Genomic DNA, 8,601 nt, shown 5'->3' on the forward strand with positions numbered 1-8,601 from the left:
GTCTGTCCATTTTCTTTATCCTTTCAAAGAACCAGCTCTTGGTTTTATGAATCTTTCGTATTGTTTTTCTAGGCTCTATTTCATTTATTTCCACTCTGATCTTTATTCTTTTCTTCCTTCTGTTCACTTTGGGCTTTGTTTGCTGTTCTTTTTCTGGTTCTTTTCATTGTAAGGTTAGATTACTTGTTTGAGCTTTTTCTCGTTTCTCGAGGTAGGCCTGCACTGCTATGAATTTCCCTCTGAGGACTGCTTTCGCCGTGTCCCATAAATTTCGAGTCGTTGTGTTTTCATGTTCGTTTCTCTCTAGGTATCTTTCGATTTCTGCCTTGATCTTATTAATAACCCGTTCACTGTTGAGTAGCCTGTCATTTAGCCTCCAGGTGCTTGTGAATTTTCCAGGTTTTTTCCTGTAGTTGATATCGAGTTTCATACCACTGTCATCAGAAAAGACGGTCGCTGCGATTTCAATCTTCTTAAATTTATTGAGACTCGTTTTGTGTCCTAACATGTGGTCTGTCCTTGAAAATGCTCCGTGTGCACTTGAGAAGAATGTATATTTTGCTTTGGGGTAAAACGCCCTGAAAATATCTATTAAGTCCATCTGTTCTAGTATGCCTTTTAGGCCCATTATTTCCTTATTGATTCTTGGCCTGGAAGATCTGTCCATTGGTGTCAATGGGGTGTTAAAGTCTCCTACTACGATTGGATTACTATTGATTCTTTTAGGTCAGTCGATAATTGCTTTATGTTTGTAGGTGCTCCTCTGTTGGGTGCATATATGTTTACTAGGGTCACGTCCTCTTGATTGAGCGATCGCTTTATCATTATCTAATGCCCTTTGTTGTCTCTTATTATAGCCTTTGTTTTAAAGTCTATTTTATCTAATGTAAGTATTGCTACCCTGGCTTTCTTTTCATTTCCATTTGCGTGAAATATCTTTTTCCGTCTCTTTACTTGCGGTCTGCGAGTGTCGTTTGATCTGAAGTGGGTCTCTTGCAGGCAGCCTAGGCATGGGTCTTGTTTTCTTATCCATTCGGTTGCCCTGTGTCTTTCGGTCAGCGTGTTCAATCTGTTTACATTTAAAGCGATTACCGATAGGCACGTCGTTACTGTCATTTTCTTATTCATCTTGGTTATTTCTCTTTCCTTTTTTGTCCCTTCTCTTTTGACAGAAGACCCTTTAACGTTTCTCGTAATGCTGGCTCGTTCTCTTTGAACTTTGGCACTTTAATGATGATGTCTCGGTGCAGGTCTGTTGGAATTCCTCCTGTTTGGGACTCTGTGCTTCCTGAACTTGTGTGTCTAATTCCTTTGCCGGGGTCGGGAAGTTTTCTGTCATTATTTCTTCAAATAGATTCTCAATCCCTTGTCCTCTGTCTTCGTCTTCAGTACTCCCATGATCTGGATATTTTCACGCTTCATGTTGTCCCAGAGGTCTCTTAAACTCTCCTTATTTTTTTTAAAATTCTTTTTCTGTTTGGTCGTTCCGATTGGGTGTCTTCTGCTTCCTGGTCTTCCAGTTCGCCGATTCGATCTTCTGCTTCGTCCAATCTACTGTTGAATCCTTCTAGTGTATTGTTCATTTCAGTTAATGTATTCCTCGTTTCGTCTGGTTCGATTTTATGGTTTCTGTGTCCTTTTTTAAGCTGTCGAAGTTCTCATTGTGCTCATCCATTCTCCCCATGAGTTCGATGAGCATCCTTCTAACCATCATTTTGAACTCTGTCTCTGGTAGGTTCCTTGCCTCAACTTCATTTAGCTTATTTTCTGCAGTTTTATCCTGTTGTTTTATTTGTGGCCTGTTTCTTTGTCTTCTCCTTTTATTAGCCTCTCTGTGTTTATTTCTATGCGTCAGGAATATTTGTTTCGTCTCTCAGCCTTAGCCAGATGGCCTAACGTGGCAGGTGTCCTGTGTGGCCCAGTGGCGCACGCTCCTGATCCCTTTTGCTGGGGGCTCTGGACGTGATCTCTGTGTGGGTTGTGTGTTGCCAAACCTTTATTGTTGTTGCCAAGCCTTTATTGTTGTGAGTAGATCAGTGGATGAGGTTAACGCTCAGGTGGATTGTAGGAATCGGCCGCACCCACAGTGTAAGAGTTGCTGTGTGGGGGGCTGACCCCACCGAGCGGGATGTGCCCTAGCAGGCTTGTGTACTTATTGCGACCACCCTTTGTGTGTATCACTAACAGGACTAGTCAGGAGTCGGTCTTTTGTGGTCTGGTGCCAGCCTCCAGATGCGTGGGTTTTGTGGCCCCTTGGGAGGGGCTCCCCCGTAGGCCAAGGTCAGCCTCTGGGTTTATTGCTCAGGGCTACGTGGAGCGAACTACAAAGTGAACCACTGATGGTCGTTGCCTGTGCTGAATCTGTAGCTAAATGGAAGAGACAGCGCTGTAGGCAGCTGTCAGTTATCCCCCGTCCCTGACCTGTGGCAGTTTGGCAGAGGGACCGGTGCTCCTCAAGGCGTGACACTGTCTGTCTGTTGTCTGTAAGTCTCTGAAACTGGATGAGCCTCTGGGTGATGTGTGTATCGGTGGCGCAGGGACCCTGGGAGTCTTCTGGGTCTATTGAGGAAATTTCCCCCTGCCACTTCCAAGTCAGTTTACGTGCCCATGCTGTCTCTGTGGCTCCCCGCACAAGTTTCCACTCATAGCGAGGTTGGCCGATGCCCACGTTGGGCCTGAATGCGCCCTCCAGGGCAGGGGCAGCTGCCTACCAATGTGCAGCGGGCACTATGTGTACTGGATGGGGCAGGAGCTCAGGGAGTCAAGGGCGGTCAGGCCAACACAGACCCCTGCAGGCCCCTCAGGAGATATTGCAGCTTGTCCAGGCAGCCATGGTCTGGCCACAACTGTTTTCCTCGAAACGCGCTCACCGCGTTGGCCAAGGTCTGTTGCCTGCACTGTCTGCCCAACCCCAGAGCCACGCGGGGCAGGGGAGGCCGCCTGTTAAGGGGCTGCGGGCGCCGTGTGGCTTCGGCGAAGCGGATCTCGGGCAGTCAAGGTCTGTTGGGCAAACACAGCCTCGGTTTAGCTGCAACTTCTGTGCTTGGGCGTTCCCGCTGTAGACACAGGTCACAGTGAGGCCAGCTGCCGTCAGGGGAGGTCCCTGGACACAACACTGCGACTCTCGCAGGCAGCAGAGGTCTGCCTGCCGCTGATCTCCCTGCAGTGCCCGCCCTGTGCCCGCCAAAGCTGGTCGCCTGTGTGGCTTAGGGGTTCAGGGGAGAGGAGAGGCTGGGCTGTGGCAGTTCACTGACAATGGGCCGCCAGGGGCAATTCGTGGGTAGGGCGAGGCAAGTCCCAGATCAGAGCAAGACCAGCTGCTGTCTGAGACTGGCCCACTGGACCCCAGTATCCACCCGAGTTCGTGTTGGCAGCAGGGATCTGCCTGACCCTGTCTCTGAAATGCCTTCTGGGAATGCTTGGCCCTGAATCGGAGCGGGGCTCGGCAGCCACCCAGCAGGAGATGCCTGGCGATCTGCGGGTTGGGCGGGGTGGGCTGAGCCCCTCTGACCAGCGCTGCTCATTGTCCCTGTGGGGGAGGGGTCTGCACGGTCAAGCTGGCGTGGTCTGGAGATTACCCTGCAGTGTCCCGAGGGAGTGTCCGCAGGTCAGAAAGCCTGTGCGTGGGTCCTTCAAAGGGACATCTAGGGATTCAGGCTCCTTCCTTCTCACTTAAACGGCCGAATCCCCTCTGGTTTCTACAGTCAGAGTTATTGGAATCTCCTCTTCCCTGAGCTGGGGAGCCCCCAGATGAGACCAGGACCCCCCTCTTTTTCAGGGCAGCCTCTGCAGCCTCGCTCTTTCTCCCGGTGATCTCCACCACCCACGGGTGCGGGGCCAGCCTGATTCGTGACTTTGCCCCTCCTACCGGCTTCGATGTGGCTCTCTGATCCCACATGATCAGATGTAGGTGTTATGATCCGCTGATTCTCCACGTCGATTATTTTATAATTTGGTTGTAATTTCAGTGCGCACTTGGGAGGGCACGAACCCTGCTTTACTTAGTCGGGCATCTTCGCAGGGGTCTCTGTCTGCTTTTTGTTTTTTTTTTTTTTTTTTTACTAGAGTTTCCTCTTTCTCCTTCACTTTTTAAATTTCAGTACAGATCTCTTGTCATTTCAGATATTTCACCAATTGTCTTCCATGTAAGTTTCTCTGTGGCATATTTCTTTGGAAAGAAGTCTTGACCTTAATGGAATCTGACTCACCAGTTTTTTTAACCTCACAAGTTGTGGGTTTTGCCTCTTGTATAAGAAGTCCATCCCACAGCAAAGTCCGATATATCACACTACATTTTCATATTGAGCTTGACAGTTTTACGGTTTCGACTTCCACATTTCACCCACGTGGCCATCTGTGTATAATGTGAAGTAGGGATTCACCATACACTGGGTGACTGGGCTCCCATGGGGTCAAAGCCAGCTTTCCAGAAGGCAGCTGACACCGTCTGCCTTGCATGCATTAAGAGCAGTGGAGGAATAGAGTTAGCCTCATTTAAAATGTAAACTTTCATCATCTTTTAAAAAGTGAATGTTGCCTCTGTCCGACGATGCGTTCATCTCTATAAGAAAATAAATTATGTGTTTGGTTCGGATAAGGCAGGTGACCAACGTGGCCAGACAGTGGCGCGGGGGACACACTTCATTCTGCATCTTAGTCAATATCGTAGTCACCGTCCACTGAGCTGGCCCTCTAACCTGTGACCCCTGCCTCAGCCGTCGGCGGCAAAGTCTCCTCAGCCTTGTTTCACAGAGGACAGAACTGGACGCAGGCAGAGAAGTCGCCCAACCACGTTTCTTAGTCAGAGTAGCTGAAGCTCTCTTGTGACAACGAGTGAGTGGGCAGTCCGGCCGGAGAGCGGTCCAGGCCCCCTGTGCTCCACGTGGCGACGCGGGGATCCAAGCGAGCAGAGAGGAGAGTCTGGGGACCGGGCCCCCCCTCTCGAGTACCTCGGACCACAAGCGTCAGGCGTCACTTCTACTTGACCCAGTGGCTAACGCTAGGCCTGCGGCCCCAGCCTCAGCACACGGGGGGCGCTGGGGACAGGGTGGGGGCCCGCTGGCGGAGGAGGCGCCGCGGCCTCTGCCTGAGGGCCCGGCCTGGGGCTTGCTCTCCCCTCCTTTCCAGCTTCTGGAGACGAGTCCTGTCATTCTGTCCCTCTGCAGCCACCTCGAGAGCGATCGTCCGCAGTCGTGCGCCAGGCAGCGACCTTCCCGTGGATGACGAGCCACGGCTCCGGGGGCGGTCCCGGGGTGAAGCTGGAAGACCGTCCCCTGCGAAGTCGCCGCGTCATCCCGTCAGTGCGCACGGTGCCGCCCACGTGCGTGTGGCCGCGCGGCCGAGCCCGAGGCGCCGACGTGCGGCACGTGCTGCTGGATCACGTTCGCGCGTTCACTACGTTTTTTACTATTATTTCAGAACGTGTCCTTTCAACTTTAAAAAAGGAATTTTACTTGAAGCTCGCTGCGAGTCAGCAGCCTCGTGGCGCCGGCGGCCCCCACGCGCCCCGTGCTCCCCGGGCCCCTCCGCATCCCGCTTCTCCTGCGCATGATTCTCTGTGTCGCTCTGTCCGTCACGGCCCCTCCGCCCCCCAGATCCGCCGCCCGTGTGTCAGTCGGAGGCCACGTCCAGCGATTGGCCTGGAAACAGTGTTAAAAGAGATTCGGGACCACGAGGGCGGGGCGTCAGCGGCGGGTGTTGCTCGCCAGGCCGGGCGTCCCGTCCGCCACGGCTACGACCGTGCAGGATGAGAGCAGAGAGACAGAAGCCGTTAAAGGGTCCGCGTCCCCGAAGGCAGCGAGACCAACGAAGCTTCGAGAGGAGCCCGATCAGACGTGGGACACTTGCGACGACCTGGACCGGAGGCCAGACGCGGAAACGTATCCGTCTCACACCGTGACAGAAGCGGAAAGGTGGTTTGTGACGTTGAAAATAAAGGCTGTACCTGCCTCCAGTGTCGAATTTACTGCCGGTGCTGGGGGGTCAAACAATCGAAGCATCGTTATTCATTCCGTGACGTGAGTGTGAGTGGCGAGTCTGTTGCATACGGAGGAAAAGAACTCGCCAGAGCAGACGTTCCATGTGGACGACAGCTCCCTATTCAGGAAAGGACCTTCGGCCACTAGGAGGCCAGGCCGATGGCAGGTTCCAAGCCTGGGAGGCCCAGATAACATTCCTGGGGGCAGCACTGTAGGCTGTAGCCGGAAACCGTCCAGACCTGGCACAGGAGTGAGCGCACACGGCTTCTGACCTACAGGAGCACTGAGAAGTCACAGGTGACCCAGCTCCTCTTCCCAGGTCTCTCTGCAAAGACCCTTTTCCCCAATAAGGCCACATTCACAGTTCTGGCTGTTAGGCTGTGGGTGTAGCATTCTGGGGGCCACCGCTGCAGTCGATGACCCTAGGGTAGACCAGCAAGACTCCGAGGCCCTCAGCCCGGTGGCCCCCAAGGAACTAAATGCTGCTAACAATCTGTGAGCTTGAGAGGGGGCCCTTTTCCAGGCCGGGAGCCAGCGAAACTATAGCCCTGGCTGATACCCTAATATCAGTCTGTGAGAGGTGGGGTCAGAAGACCCAACTAAGGCAGACTCCTGACCCACAGACAGCGAGGAGTAATGTGTGTGTCTGAAGGGGTGAAGTTTGCAGCCAGTTGTTACACAGGATGTGATCACTAATACAGAAAGCCACTGGCCTGGCATCGTCTTGATGGAACCCAGCCCAGGGGAGCTGTCCACCCACAGGAGGACCCACCGAGTGGCAGTCCCTGGGAGGAGCTGCCAAAGACCCCACATCCACACTCACAGGCAGGACCAGCTAAGAGAGCCATAGAGCCCCAGTGACCAGGAACCCTCCCCATCCTCTGCCCTTCCCCCCCACTACCCGCCCCCCACCCCCCGCCCCCGAGACCCAGGAGATGGGAGAAGGCCAAGCAAAGACCCCATGGCAGGGTCCCAGGTGGGGTCCGGGAGGATCGTTGAAGTGGGCGTGGATCGAAAATTTGAGACTAGACTGGATGGATCTTTTCATTAATTTTGTATTGAGGTGGATGAAAGTCACCATTTTAAACACTGTAAAGTAAATGATTCCGAGGCTTTCAGGACACTCACAAGTCACGGCCCTGTCATCACTATCTGGTTCCAGGACATCTTCATCGCCCCGCCCCCCCCCCCCCATAAAGAAACCCCAGTCTGCATTACGAGTCAGTCCCGTCCCCTCACCCCCCGCTTACCGGGTCCTGGAAACCGCCCGTCTACCCCATGTCTATGGATTCGCCTCCCCTGGATGTTTCGCGGGAACGGAGCCACACACTCGGTGGCCTGTTGCGTCTGGTTCCTCAGGCCCAGCCACGTCTGAGCATGTCAGTCTCCGGCCCTCCCTGTTGTGTCTGTCCGTTTCCCAGGGGGGTGGGCATTTGGGCTCCACTTTTTGACTGATCTGCACAAGTTTCTCTGTGGATATATGTTTTCATTTTTTTAAAGCTATTTTTATTGATTAGAATTCTGCATCTAGGGTGTGTGTGTGTGTGTGTGTGTGTGTGTGTGTGTGTGTGTGTGTGTTTAAGTGCCTCTAACCTAATGCGCCAAGACACCTTTTCTGACCAAGACTTGTCAGAAAAATCTCAAAAGCAACAGAATTCAAATTCCTCTACTGGATGATAATAAAGTGAAATTTTAAAGACCTTCTTTATAGAGATTTTTTTTTTTTCAAGAGCTGGGAAAATTGTTTCGTTAAATTTGAAAACTCAGTCTGAAGTGTAATTTTGCCTGTACGTGAAGAGCACTCTGCACAGTCTTATGCCCAGAAAATGAAACACCTGGGCAGCGTTACACGGAGCAGCGTTACGGTTGCCATGGTTGCACAGACCTTAAGTTCAAGGCCAGGAAGACTGACTCAAGGAGAAACTCAGAATCACTCTGCATGGATCTGATTTGAGAAGGCACCTCCAGGAAGTGGGACTTCTCAGCTCGGCCACGAGTCATGCTGCCCTGATCAAAGTCAGGGATATGCCTGGTGGCCTCCCCTCCCACGTTTCTGAGGGTGGTCTACATTTTCCTTTTGGTTTCTGAGGATCCCACTTTCCCCAATAAGGCTCGCCAGCAACCTCCAACCTAGACCGAGTTCCATGTGGGACCTTCTGTGGTCCCCTTGGTCTAGATGCCTTCAATGTGCCCAGCCCTGGTGTGCCCTCTTGGTCGACCTTGCTTGACCTTAGGGACCTGACGAGCAGGCAGGGATTTCTCCAGGATGAGCGATGCTTTCCGTCCTTAAAAGTTGTGTTTGATTCATTAAAGGCAGCGGCATGTGTATAGGGCACAATTGGGGCCGGCACAGAGCGGTTCTCGGTGAGTCCCGGCGACAGGCCCTCGAGCCCCTGTGCAGTCCCCGAAGGCACCCAGAGAGCAGCCAGAGCTGGCTGTGTCCCAAGTGGGCTGTGCCTGAAGCTTCCCTTCTGAGTGTGACAGCCCTGCCCTCGCCCCATTGAGACCTGCCAGGCAGCCTGGATGCGGGGTGGGGCCTGATGAGCGATGCACTGCCATGGGGCTCCCGTCCTCAGTTCCTTCATTCGTTCGAACGGCAGGTGGCTGTGGCTGACTTGTTTCT

At 52.9% G+C, this 8,601-nt stretch overlaps 1 long non-coding RNA gene across 1 annotated transcript in view; it reads left to right on the forward strand.

The window, feature by feature from the left end:
* The window catches only part of LOC105299507, a 19,201-nt gene extending 13,248 nt beyond the window's left edge, over positions 1 to 5,953 (forward strand). The window contains exon 6 of the long non-coding RNA XR_896532.2: positions 5,166 to 5,953. This is a non-coding gene — a long non-coding RNA (uncharacterized LOC105299507). The remainder of the gene's footprint in view (positions 1 to 5,165) is intronic.
* Positions 5,954 to 8,601: the final 2,648 nt, after the last annotated feature.

This window comes from Pteropus vampyrus, unplaced genomic scaffold, assembly GCF_000151845.1.
Source record: "Pteropus vampyrus isolate Shadow unplaced genomic scaffold, Pvam_2.0 Scaffold187, whole genome shotgun sequence".
Lineage (NCBI taxonomy): Eukaryota > Metazoa > Chordata > Mammalia > Chiroptera > Pteropodidae > Pteropus > Pteropus vampyrus.